Source organism: Schistocerca piceifrons, chromosome 2 (assembly GCF_021461385.2).
Source record: "Schistocerca piceifrons isolate TAMUIC-IGC-003096 chromosome 2, iqSchPice1.1, whole genome shotgun sequence".
In the NCBI taxonomy this organism is placed as follows: domain Eukaryota; kingdom Metazoa; phylum Arthropoda; class Insecta; order Orthoptera; family Acrididae; genus Schistocerca; species Schistocerca piceifrons.
This window is the reverse complement of record NC_060139.1, coordinates 661,306,349-661,321,044: the sequence shown is the minus strand read 5'-3', so window position 1 is coordinate 661,321,044 and position 14,696 is coordinate 661,306,349.

Sequence of the window (14,696 nt, the reverse complement as noted above, 5' to 3'; positions counted from 1 at the left end):
TGGCCGGAGGCAGTTCGCTCCGCACTCTTGTATATGCAAGCGCTGAATAAACCATCGTTAAGAGAAGTTAGCGTTCGTCATTCATCTAATTACACCTTCCTCTACGTGACGATATTTTCTCGGTAAAAATGTCGCAAACCTCTAACGTATTAACCTTGCAGACATGTTTGAGGTCAAGGAACGAAATCGTTGGTATCCTCCGAGATCTGTGCTATGAAATACTATGGTTCGTCGTCACGCCGAAAGCTGTCTAACTACTGAGTGGCATGGCTGGCTTCCACACATTGAAGTTAAAGTCTCACTGCAGCCACCAAAATTCAGGTTTGCCGTGATTTCCTGAAGTAATTTACAGGGTGATCCGAAAGTCCGTTTGCACCTGAAAATTCAATACTTCACGGAATAGCGTAGGTAGAGAGGTAAAAATTTACACATCTGTTTGAAATGACATGGGTTTGTTGAAACCAAAACGGACAACAGATGGCGCTTCATGTGACACAAAAGCAATAATTAGCATAACAATTAATTTTTAGCAAAGACGATGCTCTGTATAACAAATTCTCAATACGCCCACTTGCGACTTCAGGTAAACTCACAACCAGTAATCAAACGAATTGATGTCTGAGGACCTCGGAAGCCAAGTAAGACGGAAGTGGAGACTCAGTACACGAATCTCCCCGAACGATGTGCGGAAAAGATCATATACACATGAAGCAATATGAACTGGAGCGCCATCCTGCACAAATGTCCTACCTTCCAGCAGGTATCTATCGAACTTGGTGATCTTTTCCTTCAGAGCCATGCCTTTCACAGGACATTTACAAGTTCGAAAACCCTTCTTATGGTGATAGGATCGTAAAGCTGCAATGGCGGGTTCCTCATTCATACAGCAAAGCTTCACTAACAGTGAGTTTTCTGGGGAAGTCAACATGCCTGATTGTTGCCACATCTGACTCCCTCTCCCACTACAACTCATTTGATGCACGATTCTCATGCGGCGTCACTGGCGAGTAGCTTCTCATTGGTTCCAATAAAATCCAATGTCCTTTCAGTCATGTATCTCAAGGATTGCCTTCTCTACCTACATTATTCCATGAATCAGTGCGTTTTCAAAAGTTTTATGACCCTCTACTTTTAAGTAAGTGATCACCCATTTCCTCACCAACAGTCTCCAACTGATGATTTCGTGAGGATGGAAGATTAAATCATAGTCTCCCTCCCTTTGCCACAATCCTCCGCTGTAAATAACTTTGCTTTGTCGCAGTTTCGAGTTACAAGTTGGCGACATCTACTGTTATGTTAGGAGTTATAAAATTGTTAGAACACCAATTTCAAAGCTGCCAACTCTTATTTACTTTGGACAATTGCTTATCACATGGAAAAGTTATTACGTAGAAACGCCATAAACAATGACAATGAAAGCCACAGTGAATACAAATCGATGGTAGAAAAATATGCTTCCCTTCCTGTCGGATTACGATAGATTCATGTGTTGAACGTAAAAAAACTGATAATTCTACATTAAGATGATAGTATTCTATATTATCAAAAAGGCTATACCAAACAAGTTTCTCAATAATTCTGGAACTTAACGTCGTTCAAAGCAAACCAAAACCCTTGTAATCTTTTCAGTAAGTATTAGTTTCCTCCAACATTTCCTAAATGTGCCTTCATTGCATTTAAACAATTGAGTAAAATATACTAATTCCCAGAATAAATAAAGCACACAAAATAGAAATTTAGAAACTTTTCACCAAACTTTAATATCATGTGAAAAGTTAATGACTATGACATCACAAATAAAAGAATTTTAAGGATAATTTGAAATAAATGAACAAAAGGTTTTCTAGTTGTCTGATGGGCCAATTCTACGGTGGATATCGGATGATATCTCAGCACCTGTTGGCGAATCAACGTTTTCGACTATAGTCTGCTGCACAATATTTACTGCAAATAGACTTCTGAATTTTAAAGTCTTGAACATGGCAGCACTTAGCAACTGTACATTTATGGATGCAACGTGAATCCTACAGAGAACAGCTGAACGTCAAAAAGTTTATTCAAACCTTTACCTAGGTTTCGGCAGCTATGAACCTGTCTTCCTCATAAGAAATAATAACACCTAAATATACATTACATGCAATTCGTAAGTGTAGCAATACGAAACATCAAAAGTTACATACATGTGAACTATAAAGTAAACTTCCGTGTTACGTATTGTGTGAACAGAGAAACGAAGTGATAAGACCCAGTCAACAGGAAAATGATCCACATAATTCGATGGCATAGCCATAAGGCTTAGTCAACATTAACATGATCCATGTAAAATCTAAGGCAGACGTGCATTACACACACAGACAACTAACAGAACAAAACGGATAAGCCATCAGGAAAGTTACGTCCATAAGAAGCGCTGCCAACCACAAAAAACACTTGACATGTTAACAAAATTGCGTTAAAATAACTTTACAGAAACATAACACAACAAAAATTATGAAAAACTATAAAAAAGTATGTATAAACCTGTGCAAATGGTGACCAAAACTACGACGCACATTAACGCAAGATAATAACTAACTGTGTCTTTGAGGAAAATAAAATCGGGAAAGAGCACGGAAAATACGATACAGATGCTGTGTCAATCTACAAAACGCCGAAAGCTATCACAAATGTTTCTGTTTTTAAGCTGTAATTAAACCTTAAGAATGAAGCCCCTATAACTGGAACTGTACTTAAAAAATTTGAAATTCCTCCAGGAAGCCCACTCTAAAACCCTTCTCTCCTCTATGCACAGTAAGCTCGTCTTACAATTTAACGGGGGAGTGTGCACATTGTATGAGACGCTCGGCGTAGGTAGAGCCACATACATTACCACCTCCTTTACCCAATAAATGTCCTTTGAATCTAGCTTTCATGGTCTTTCCCTCTGCCCTGTATAGAAACAATCATTACATTTTATTTTATAGGCACCACTATGGAACATTTTTAGCGGTTTCATTATCCAATAGTCGGTCTACTAATTATAGTTCGTAGCCATCATTATCGATTACAGCTTCAATAAGATACACTATGTGACCAAAAGTAAGCGGACACCTTGCTGAAAATGACGTACAAGATCGTGGCGCCTTCCATCGGTAATGCTGGAATTTAATATGGTGTTGGCCCACCCTTAGCCTTGATGACAGCTTCCATTCTCGCAGGCATACATTCAATCAGGTGCTGGAAGGTTTCTTGGGGAATGGCTCTGAGCACTATGGGACTTAACTGCTGTGATCATCAGTCCCCTAGAACTTCTCACAAACACCCATGCCCGAGGCAGGATTCGAACCTGGAACCGCAGCGGTCGCGTGGTTCCAGACTGTAGCGCCTAGAACCGCTCGGCCATTCCGGCTGGCACTTTCTTGGGGAATGGCAGACCATTCTTCACGGGGTGCTGCACTGAGGCGAGGTATCGATGTCGGTCGGTGTGGCCTGGCACGAATCCGGCGTTCCAAAACATTCCAGATGTGTTCTATAGGATTCAGGGCAGAACTCTGTGTAGGCCAGCCCGTTACAGATGTTACTGTCGTGCAACCACTCCACCACAGGCCGTGCATTATGAACACGTGCTCGATCGTGTTGAAAGATGCAATCGCCATGCCCGAATTGCTCTTCAACAGTGGGAAGCAAGAAGGTGCTTAAAACATCAATGTAGACCTGTGCTGTGATAGTGCCACGGAAAAGAACAAGGGGTGCAAGCCTCCTCCATGAAAAACGACCACACCATAACCCCACCGCCTCCGAATTTTACTGTTGGCACTACACACACTAGCACATAACGTTCAACGGGCATTCGCCATACCCACACCCTGCTATCAGATCGCCGCATTGTGTACCGTGATTCGTCACTTCACACTTCGTTTTTCCACTGTTCAGTCGTCCAATGTTTACGCTCTTTACACCAAGCGTTTGGCATTTACCGGCTTGATGTGTGGCTCATGAGCAGCCGCGCGACCATGAAATCCAAGTTTTCTCACCTCCCACCTAACTGTCACAGTACTTGCAATGGATCCTGATGCGGTTTGGAATTCCTGTGTGATGGTCTGCATAGATACTTGCCTATTACACATTACGATCATCTTCAACTGTTGGCGGTCTCTGTCAGTCAACAGACGAGGTCGGCTTGTACTCTGTTGTGCTGTACGTGTCCCTTCACGTTTCCACCTCACTATCACGTCGGAAACAGTTGACCTAGGGATGTTTAGGAGTGTGGAAGTCTCGTGTACAGACGGACGACACAAATGACACCCAATCACCTGACCACGTTCGAAGTCCATGAGTTCCGCGGATCGCCCCGTTCTGCTCTCTCACGATGTCTAATGACTACAGAGGTCACTCATATGGAGTACCTGGCAGTAGATGGTAGAACAATGCACCTAATATGAAAAACGTATGTTTTGGAGGTGTCCGGATACTTTTGATCACATAGTGTATATGTCTTCCAGAAAATTATCCGGGAATAACGGAGTACCCAAAGCACGATGAATATCAGAATCGATAAGGCCAGTTTGTGTGCTTGGAGGTTAGCCGAATCAACTGGGATAACTTTATTTGAAAAGTTTTCTAACGAAGGATTCTGATGTTAGTTTAATCGTTTTTTAAATCCAAAGTAAGATCAAGGAAATTCAATTCACTATTGCCGTTTTGCAATTCCTTAGAGAACATTCCATTAAATTTTTGAAGTTTCTTTTTGTTGCACATATGACTTCCACATACTGGTTGTAATATAAGCCATTTTAGGTGTTATTACCTCCTTTCAATCGAAACCTAGGTAAACTCTTGAATAAACTTTCGATGTGCAACAACTTGTTACCGGTGAGATTTCCATCGTGTCCATAATTCTAATAATGTCTGAGTGCTGACATGTACAAGATCTTAAAGTTTGTACCTGCTCATGTATCTAAAGGTCCTGCCAAGTACATGGACATTTCTTTCAAAATTTTAGAAACAGACATAGCAATTGACAGCCCTGGATCTACGATATTTTTGAACCGTGCAAAACCTTGAGCGGTTGATATAGGAAATCAAACATTTTTTTAAATTCGATTTTTCAAATACATGTTACATGAAGAGTCTGATGGATAAAACATATATGTTCGAGGAAATGTAAGACATGTGACAAAGTTCGGTTCCACGCCTCTCCACACAGCGTTCTTCTACACCACGTCACTGTATTTAGCCCTGCAGAATTCAAAAGTGTATGTTTTGTATAGGAAGCCGTTAAACGTATTTTCAGGACAGTGGAAATTAAAATGTCCCGTTGCACCTCTCCCGCTCCCAGTCGGCCGTTTTGACACCTTGACCCCCTTAAAAAACACAATTAATACTGGGTTGGATTATTTGTTAGCAGGAGATTAAGAACTCTTCAGAAAATTTGCACTCTTTATTGCTAATGACTCTGTTTTGTGTGACATAAAATTAAATATAGGAAACATAGAGCCAGTAAAGACAAGAGACAAGCAAGACAGTAGGCATTTCTTCAATTCTTACGTCTCAGCATTTTTTTCTCTCTAATCTTGCCACGGATTTACTCGGCGTCCTTTCCTTCCTGCGAAAGAAACTGTTACCTCATCAAAGTTCGTCAAACGTTTTGCTACATGACAAATCAAAATGTAGTTGTCTAATACTGAAAAAGCTGTTAATACGAATAGTACCTAAGACTGGTGTGACCTCTCGATTTTGTCACTGTCTGCTAGTAAAACGAAACTAGCCTTTCTAACATTGTAACAACTGTAACATACGCCAAATAAGCGAGACCGTTTTGGCACAAATGGTACTTTTAACTACCTCATTTACGTAAACAACACAAGAGAATACAATTCACTAAATACCAATATCAAATGTTTATTAGGCCTACTGTAAGCAAAAAGTTTAATGTTAGGAAATAGTATCGCACTTCATTCATATGCTCCAGTTTCTCAGGCATGAGATGGAAAAGTAGTAGCAGTACGAAATTGTTATATAAATTTGGAATCTTCATATTCTTCCGTATAATTTGTGTCATGTCCCCGTTTCTGCTCCTTCCTCGTTCTGACAAACAATATCGTCATCACTAATTCTGCAACTATTCCTGCCATTGTCAAAACTTAGTCTCTGGTTAACATCACTAAGTCTCTGGTTAACTTCACTAACCTTACCAGAATCGCGGATTCGTTTACGAGGTGTTTATTTTCCGGTTACGCGTTATTAAGTGTTCGTAAAACACATTTTCCGCGGTATTCCGAGAATATAACTTAGCGGCTGCTAAACGTGGACTGTATAACTGGCCCTTGTAGCGTAGCGATGTGGCAAATGTTTTCTGTAAAAATTTTATTTTCTTGGATATACCGGGAAGGTAATATGTAATCTTTCTTCCCTGTTATTCCTGTTCGTTGTTTATTTCCACTCTGTTAGTTTGAATCTGTGGACTTCGGCAACAGTTATAATAACGCTTATCATCCGCACACCCAATCAACCACACAAACAATCAGCGATTACCATTCACCCGTTCGGGTTTATTCGGCTCAGCTCATATAGCCACGTCCCTTTTCGTCTGCGGGAAAGTTTTTTATTTCTAGATGCGACGGGGTTCCCCTTGTAGAGACATGACGTACAATACGCATGCATTCAAGAATTAACTTATGATCCCTCAGAAATAAACTTAGAATGTGTTCAAAAATGTTCAGAAACCAACAGATATGCGTCTCAAGATCATGTGAATAATCGATAGTCCAAAGTGCGTTGTAAGTTAGGCGCTTTGTGAAACAAGGGTTTTTCCGCCCGGGGCAGATACCCCGCTTTGCCCCCCCATGGATCCTGGCCTGGCAATTGATTTTAATAAACAGTGTAAGAAACATTTTTTGATACCCGATTATGTAAAAGTATATATCAATGTTAAACAGTGTAGCAAAGCTCAGTCAGCTATAAAGGATGTAATACCAATTATCTCTAGCCGAGTAGTGAAACCCTATGATGACAAAGAGAAGTTGAACGAGAAGCGTAAATGTGTTATTTATTTTAACTAAAGCTTTCAAAGACAGGTTTAATTTTCCAATAGACAATGTATGGTGTTGTGTCAATGATTGGTAATATAACCGGAAATGTGAAATTACTGACAGATGCGAAAATAAATTAGCAAAATCATTAATAAAACTGCTATGTGACTAATAACGCTGTGTAACTCCTAGTAATCAGCATGAGCACTCATTCTATGATAGGATAGTAAATAAGACTGATAGTAGTTTTACATGTGAAGAAAAAGATGTCTTATGTAAATTTCTTAAATATAATATGAAGTCTAAACTTACTGATCCAAATGTTATTGAAAACGTTATTGTAGATCTTAAAATTGGTCTTGACAGTTCCAAAATATAGAGATATCAACAGTTTAGGATTGCTCATGAGTGTTGTAATGTGTTGGAAAAAAATGCTCTTCCAAATACAGCGTGTTCCCAGTAGCGCAGACGCTACTTACCAGTATGAACCGCAAACTCAAGAACGGTTGTGCTTTAGTAAATAACTCAGATAAAGGGAGCGAATACCAGTACATGGCTAAAACTAACACATTTTTCTGAGGAAAATAACATCGTAGATATTGACGTGTACCCGACTGCTAGTTTACAGAAAGAAATTGGGAACGATTTAAAAAATACTAAAAATTGCTTGAAGATTTCCACAAAAATGGTTCATTAATATCATCCCAAACCACCAGTCCTGAGGTGCCAGTTTAAGGTCACATAAACATGGACACACAATTCGTCCAGCTGCCGACAGCACTAGCAGTGCTCAACATAACTTAGCCAGGTTTCTACATACAAAGCTTAAAGAAGCATATGAGTCTGAAGAGAGTTTTTCCGTTAAAATTCAGTATATTTGATTAATAGGTTGGAAAACATCACATGTTCCCCACAAGCCATGCTAGATTCCTTTGACATCATTAGCTTATATACCAATGTCGCAGACGACAGTACTTTGGAGACTGTTCAAAATACTTTGCGTCTTCACAAAAAGTTAACAGATCCTGCATGTAGCCTTTTGACTTGGCCATGGGATTTCTTTCAGAGTAATTCTGAACAAACAACGAACATTTGCTTCTATGTTCGGTATGCTGACGACTTAATTTTTGTATTCCAAGACATTGAATTAGATCAGTTGTTTCATACTTTCATTCAGTTTCATGAGATAACAGTGTTCGCTAAAGAACTGCCGTACGAAAATAGTGAGTTGAATTTCCTTGCTCTCACTCTGAGTATAAAACGAGAAAACTGGCTACAGAAAATTACAAATAACGTTATCCGTATTGATCGGCTCACCCCCAAGCACACAGATTGGCCTTTATCGATTCTGATATTCATCTTGCTTTGGTTACTCTGTTATCCAGGGAGAATTTTCAGTTAGAGATATATTTGATTAAAGCTATAGCTGTAATAACGACCACGAACCATCATTAGAAGACCGAATATTGGTTAATAAAATCGCTAAAAATGTTCCATTATGCAGTCTACAAATAAGTTTTAATATTTGTTTCTGTTTCCATACAGCGCAGAGGGAAAGAGCAGTAAAAGTTGGATTCACAGCTCATCATCGTCGTCATCATGGTCATCAACATCGTCATCATCATCGGTGTTCTGCCCTAGGGCAGACCTTCACGTACAGCTCTCCATGCAGTCCTGTCATTTTCTACCCTCTTGGTATTTTCATAATTGTTTCCCTGTAGTTATACCATCCACCACTTGGTATCTTCTGCGTCCTCTTCTTCTCCTTCTTCCATTTACTGTTCCTTCCGTAGCATCCACCAATAAACAGTCTCTTCTCATTCAGAGCGCTAGCCAATTGTGATTTCTCCTTCTTACTACCTTCAAACTTTCGCTCTCTTCCCCCGCTCTTCTCAAGACTTCATTTCTTACTTTGTCAACCCGTTTTATCCATTCTATCCTCTTCCAAATCCACATCTCAAATGCTTCCTTCTTTCTTCTTCTTTCCTCAGTGTCCATATCTCAGCTTCGTATAATGCCACACTCCATGTAAAGCAAGTCACCAGTCTCTGCTTCGGGTCCCTGTTCACGTACATACATAGAAGCCTCCTCTCTTCTTATTAAATGCCTCCTTGGAAATTGCTATACGTGTTCCCACGTCCTTTTTACATACCATGTCGTCCGTAAAATGTTTGGTTCAAATGGCTCTGAGCACTATGGGACTTAACATCTATGATCATCAGTGCCATAGAACGTAGAACTATTTAAACCTAACTAACCTAAGGACATCACACAACACCCAGTCATCACGAGGCAGAGAAAATCCATGACAGTAAAATGTTTCCCAGACATCTGAAAGCACTAACTTGTTCTATATCTTCCTGTCCTATCTTTAGGTCGTTCTTAATTTTCTTGCACTTAACACCATACGTTTGTCTTTTCCTTATTAATTCTCATTCCGAATCCCTCACAGATCACATTGTTTTAAAGACGTGCGCGGCAGCCGCGTGGTCTGAGGCACCTTGTTACGGTCTGTGTTGTTCCCCCCGTCGGTGGTTCGAATCTTCCTTTGGGCATGTGTGTGTGTGTGTGTGTGTGTGTGTGTGTGTGTGTGTGTGTGTGTGTGCTGTCCTTAGCGTAAGTTAGTTTAAGTTATATTAAGTAGTGCGTAAGCTTAGAGATCGATAGCCTTAGCAGATTGGTCCCAAAAGACCTTACCACGAATTTCCAATTATTTTAACATTCCAGTCATAGGTCTTTCGCTCTCTGCATAACACCATATCATCCTCAAATCGAACACATTCCATCCGCCTACCACCAACCCGCACTTCTCTATTTTGTTTCAAACATTTCTGAATAATATGCTCCAAATATATGTTAAACAGTATTGAGGAGAGACAGCAGCCATGCCTCACTTGCCTTCCAATAGTGCTTTCCGCTACCATTTCGTTCTCTATCTGTACTCCTATTTTCTGCTGTAGGTATAAGTTTTTTTTTCAGCCTTCGATCCCTCAAGTCGACACCATTCTTCCTTGTAATGTCCATTAAGTTACTCCACTGTACTATAAAAAAGACTTTCTCTAAGTCAATGAAAACAGTATAAACTTCTCTCCCTCTTTCAATGTATCTCTCACCAATAATTCTCAGCAGTCCAATTGCATCTCTTGTACCTTTCTCTCTTCTAAATCCATAATGTTCCTCTGCAATGCTTTCTTCCAGTCTTCCTTTAAGTCTCCTGTTTATCACCGTTAATAAAACTTCTGATGCATGAGAAATCAAACTTATAGTTCTAAAATCCTCACATTTCTTGGTATTCCTTTCATTCTCAATCTGTATTATTACTGCCGAGAGCAAGTCATCCGGCCATTCACCATTTTCATATATCTTGTTATATAGATGTGTTAACTCTTTCACGCCAGTATTCCCGAGGCTCTTAATCAACTCTGCAGGTAATCCATCACTTCCACTTGCTTTATAATTCTTCATCTTTTTTAAAAACCTTCCTACTTCTCCTTCCAATACGGAGCAACCTTTACCCTCTTCAATAACTCTCCTCTCCTTTTCTAATTCTATGTCTTTTGGTTTTTGATCAGCCTCATATAAGACACTCCACATAGTCTTACCACTTATCCAACACTTACTCTGGTTTACGTACCATAGTACCGTCACTTCTGTCTGTTCCCATACTGGTCCTGCTTCTTTTGCTTCAAAGACTAGACCTGCAGCTAATCCTCACATCATTTCATATTTTCATCCTTTTCTACTTTCTCTATTTCTTTGCATCTCTCTTTCATCTACGTGTTCCTTGTCTGTTCTGTTTCTCTCATTAATTCATTGTTCAGCTGTTTGTACATTCTTCTTTCTTATTCAGTCCCTACTGTTTTCTATTTTCTTCTTTCTTCCATCTTACCCAGTATTGTCCTTGTTACCAGTCCTTTCCTTATTCTTTCGAACTTCCTCAACCCTACAACTTTTCCTGCAGATTCGTTGTGAATTTGTGTCATCCTCTGCCATTTCTCATTCACACTCTATTCTATCCCGTTTTGACATATAAGCGTTTTCCAACTCAGCACCGTTACCCTCTTCCTTCAGTCTCTCTGAGTCAAATTTCTCTCTTGGCTTTCTTCCTCTGTTCAATTTTATTTGCAAGTCCGTTAACCAAGTTGTGTTACGAATCTACGTCTGCTCCAGATTATGCTCTGGTGTTCTTTAGGCAGTTCTCGTGCCTATTCTGAATTATGATATAATCAGTTTGGTATCTGTCATTATTCTACCTAGATATCGATGTAGATCTTCGTCTTCTGTGGTTTTAAAACAATGTGTTTACAATCAGAAGAGAGTTTTCTCTGCAGAAATGAACCAGCCTTTCATACCTGTTATCCTATTTCCCAATCCAAATCTTCCACTCACTGCCTCTTCTTTTCCCTCTCCTGCCATTGCACTAAAATCTCCCATTACGATGATGCAGCTCTTTCTCTTTTTCCATAATTTCTTCAGTCTTTTCATAATATTCCTCTACTTCCCCATCAGTGTGTTGATTTGTTGGCATATGTATTTCTACTGAAACGACATCCTTCTTCTCACTTTTCAATCTCATCATCATCAGTCTTTCGTTATGTACTCCACTTTTAATACGTATTTTGTCAGACTCTTTCCTATCATAACTGCCACACCACGGCTGCCAATATTCTCCCATCCTGAGTAAAGCAGTTTGTACTCTGCACTATTAAACTCTCCCTTACTCCTCCATCTGATTTCACAAACAACTAATACACAAAAGTTTCTTCTTCGTTTCCTATTTGGCATTTTCCAACTATCCAGCCTGCAATAGTGTGAGCACATTTCATATTCCAATCCTTAATTTCCCTTCCTTCTTTCTGTTCCATTTCCTCTTTCCTTCTTCATCCTCCTCCAGCGCCTCTGTATTTAATTTCGATGTAATATTTCCCAGAGATCCGACGGAGGGGAAGTTTTGCCTCCGAATTCTTTTACAAAGAGATCCATACGATGTGTTTACTGGGGAAAAAATAGTGTGGTAGTATCCCGTTCCTTTCCACGTAGGCAGATGGTTGCCCATCCGGATTCAGCTGCTCAATATGAGTCAGACATTGTTTTTACCGCCTCTTTAAGAACAGAGGCTACAGAATATTTATTGTGACAAGAAGGCGGTAACGTTCACGGCTCTGCTTACACAGGGCATCTCATACAATCTGCACATTCCCCTATTAAATTGTAAGACATGGTTATTTTGTATAGGGAAGAGGAAGGGTTTAGACTAGACTTGCTGGAGGTATTTCAAACCTGTAAGTTCGAATCTGAAAGCACAGTTTCAATGATAGGCGTTTATTCTTAAGAATTAATTACAGCTTAAAAACAGAAACTTTTTTGATAGCTCTCGGCCTGTTCTTAAATTGACATAGCAGCTGTATCAGGTTTTCCATGCTGTTTTGAGATGTTATTTTTCGCAAAGACGCCGCCTGTCATCATCTTACTTTAATGTGCGTCATAGTTTTGTTTACCATTTGCATAGGTTTATACAGTTTTTTAAAACATTCATAATATTTGTTATGTTACCGTTTCTGTAAGGTTATTTTAATATAATGTTATTAACGTACCAGGTGTCTTTTGTGGTTGGCAGCGCTCTTTTTTTGAGACACTTGGGCGTACGTTTCCCTCCGGCTTGTCCGTTTTGTACTGTTAGTTATATGTTTGTGTGTACGAAGCTCGTCAGACTTACACTACTGGCCATTAAAATAGCTACACCAAGAAGAAATGCAGATGATTAACGGGTATTCATTGGACAAATATATTTTACTAGAACTGACATGTGATTACATTTTCACGCAATTTGAGTGCATGGAGAAATCAGTACACAGACCAACCACCTCTGGCCGTAATAACGGCCTTGATACGCCTGGGAATTGAGTCATACAGAGCTTGAATGGCGTGTACAGGTACAGCTGCCCATGCAGCTTCAACACGATACCACAGTTCATCGAGAGTAGTGACTGGCGTATTGTGACGAGCCAGTTGCTCGGCTACCATTGACCAGACGTTTTCAATTGGTGAGAGATCTGGAGAATGTGCTGGCCAGGGCAGCAGTCGAACATTTTCTGTATCCAGAAAGGCCCGTACAGGACCTGCGCCATGCGGTCGTGCATTATCCTGATGAAATGTAAGGCTTCGCAGGGATCGATTGAAGGGTAGAGCCCCGGGTCGTAACACATCTGAAACGTAACGTCCACTGTTCAAAGTGCCGTCAATGCGAACAAGAGGTGACCGAGACGTGTAACCAATGGCACCCCATACCATCACGCCCGGTGATACGCCAGTATGGCGATGACGAATACACGCTTCCAATGTGCGTTCACCGCAGTGTCGCCAAACACGGATGCGACCATCATGATGCTGTAAACAGAACTTGGATTCATCCGAAAAAATGACGTTATGCCATTCGTGCACCCAGGTTCGTCGTTGAGCACACCATCGCAGGCGCTCCTGTCTGTGATGCAGCGTCAAGGGCAACCGCAGCCAAGGTCTCCGAGCTGATAGTCCATGCTGCTGCAAACGCCGTCGAAGTGTTCGTGCAGACAGATGGTTGTTGTCTTGCGAACGTTCCCATGTGTTGACTCAGGGATCAAGACGTGGCTACACGATCCGTTACAGCCATGTTGATAAGATGCCTGTCATCTCGACTGCTAGTGATACGACTCCGTTGGGATCCAGTACGGCGTTCCGTATTACGCTACTGAACCCACCGATTCCATGTTCTCGACCAACGCGAGCAGCAATGTCGCGATACGATAAACCGCAATCGAGATAGGCTACAATCCGACCTTTATGAAAGTCGGAAACGTGATGGTACGCATTTCTCGTCCTTACACGAGGCATCTCAACAACGTTTCACCAGGCAACGCCGGTCACCTGCAGTTTGTGTATGAGAAATCGGTTGGAAACTTTCCTCATGTCAGCACGTTGTAGGTGTCGCCACTGGCGCCAACCTTGTGTGAATGCTCTGAAAAGCTAATCATTTGCATATCACAGCATCTTCTTCCTGTCGGTTAAATTTCGCGTCTGTAGCATGTCATCTTCGTGGTGTAGCAACTTTAATGGCCAGTAGTATACATTTTACGTAGATCATTTTTACTGCTGACTAAGCCGTAGGGCTATTCCACAGCATTATGTGTATCATTTTCCTGTTGACTAAGCCTTATCACTTCGTTTCTCTGTTCACAGAACGTGTAACACGGAAGTTTATTTTCGATTTCCATTGTAGGTAGTTTTTGATGTTTCTTTTCGTTGCACATGTGACTTGCATCTACTGATTGTAATGTATCCTAGGTTTAGGTGTTATTACTACTTCTGAGGAACACAAGATTGTATCTGTCGAAACATAGGAAAAGATTTGAATAAACTTTTGACATGCAACTGCATGTCTGTATCATACTCACTGCATCCAGACTTCTGAATGCCGTGTGTTCACATTCCCGTTCGCTCATTCTGGTTTAGGGAGTTCGTGGGTAAGCTAAACGCGACGAATTGTGGAATGGTTCCTTCAATACATTCCCACAGGTTCGTTTTCAATCTTTATTCGCCAGAATGTAATACGTCGACGATATGTTAAGAGCTCTCCCTTCGGTAGCTCTACACACAGAGTACATTCCAGTACCGATGATTATGGCATCGCAGGAGGTATTGAGTCGCATT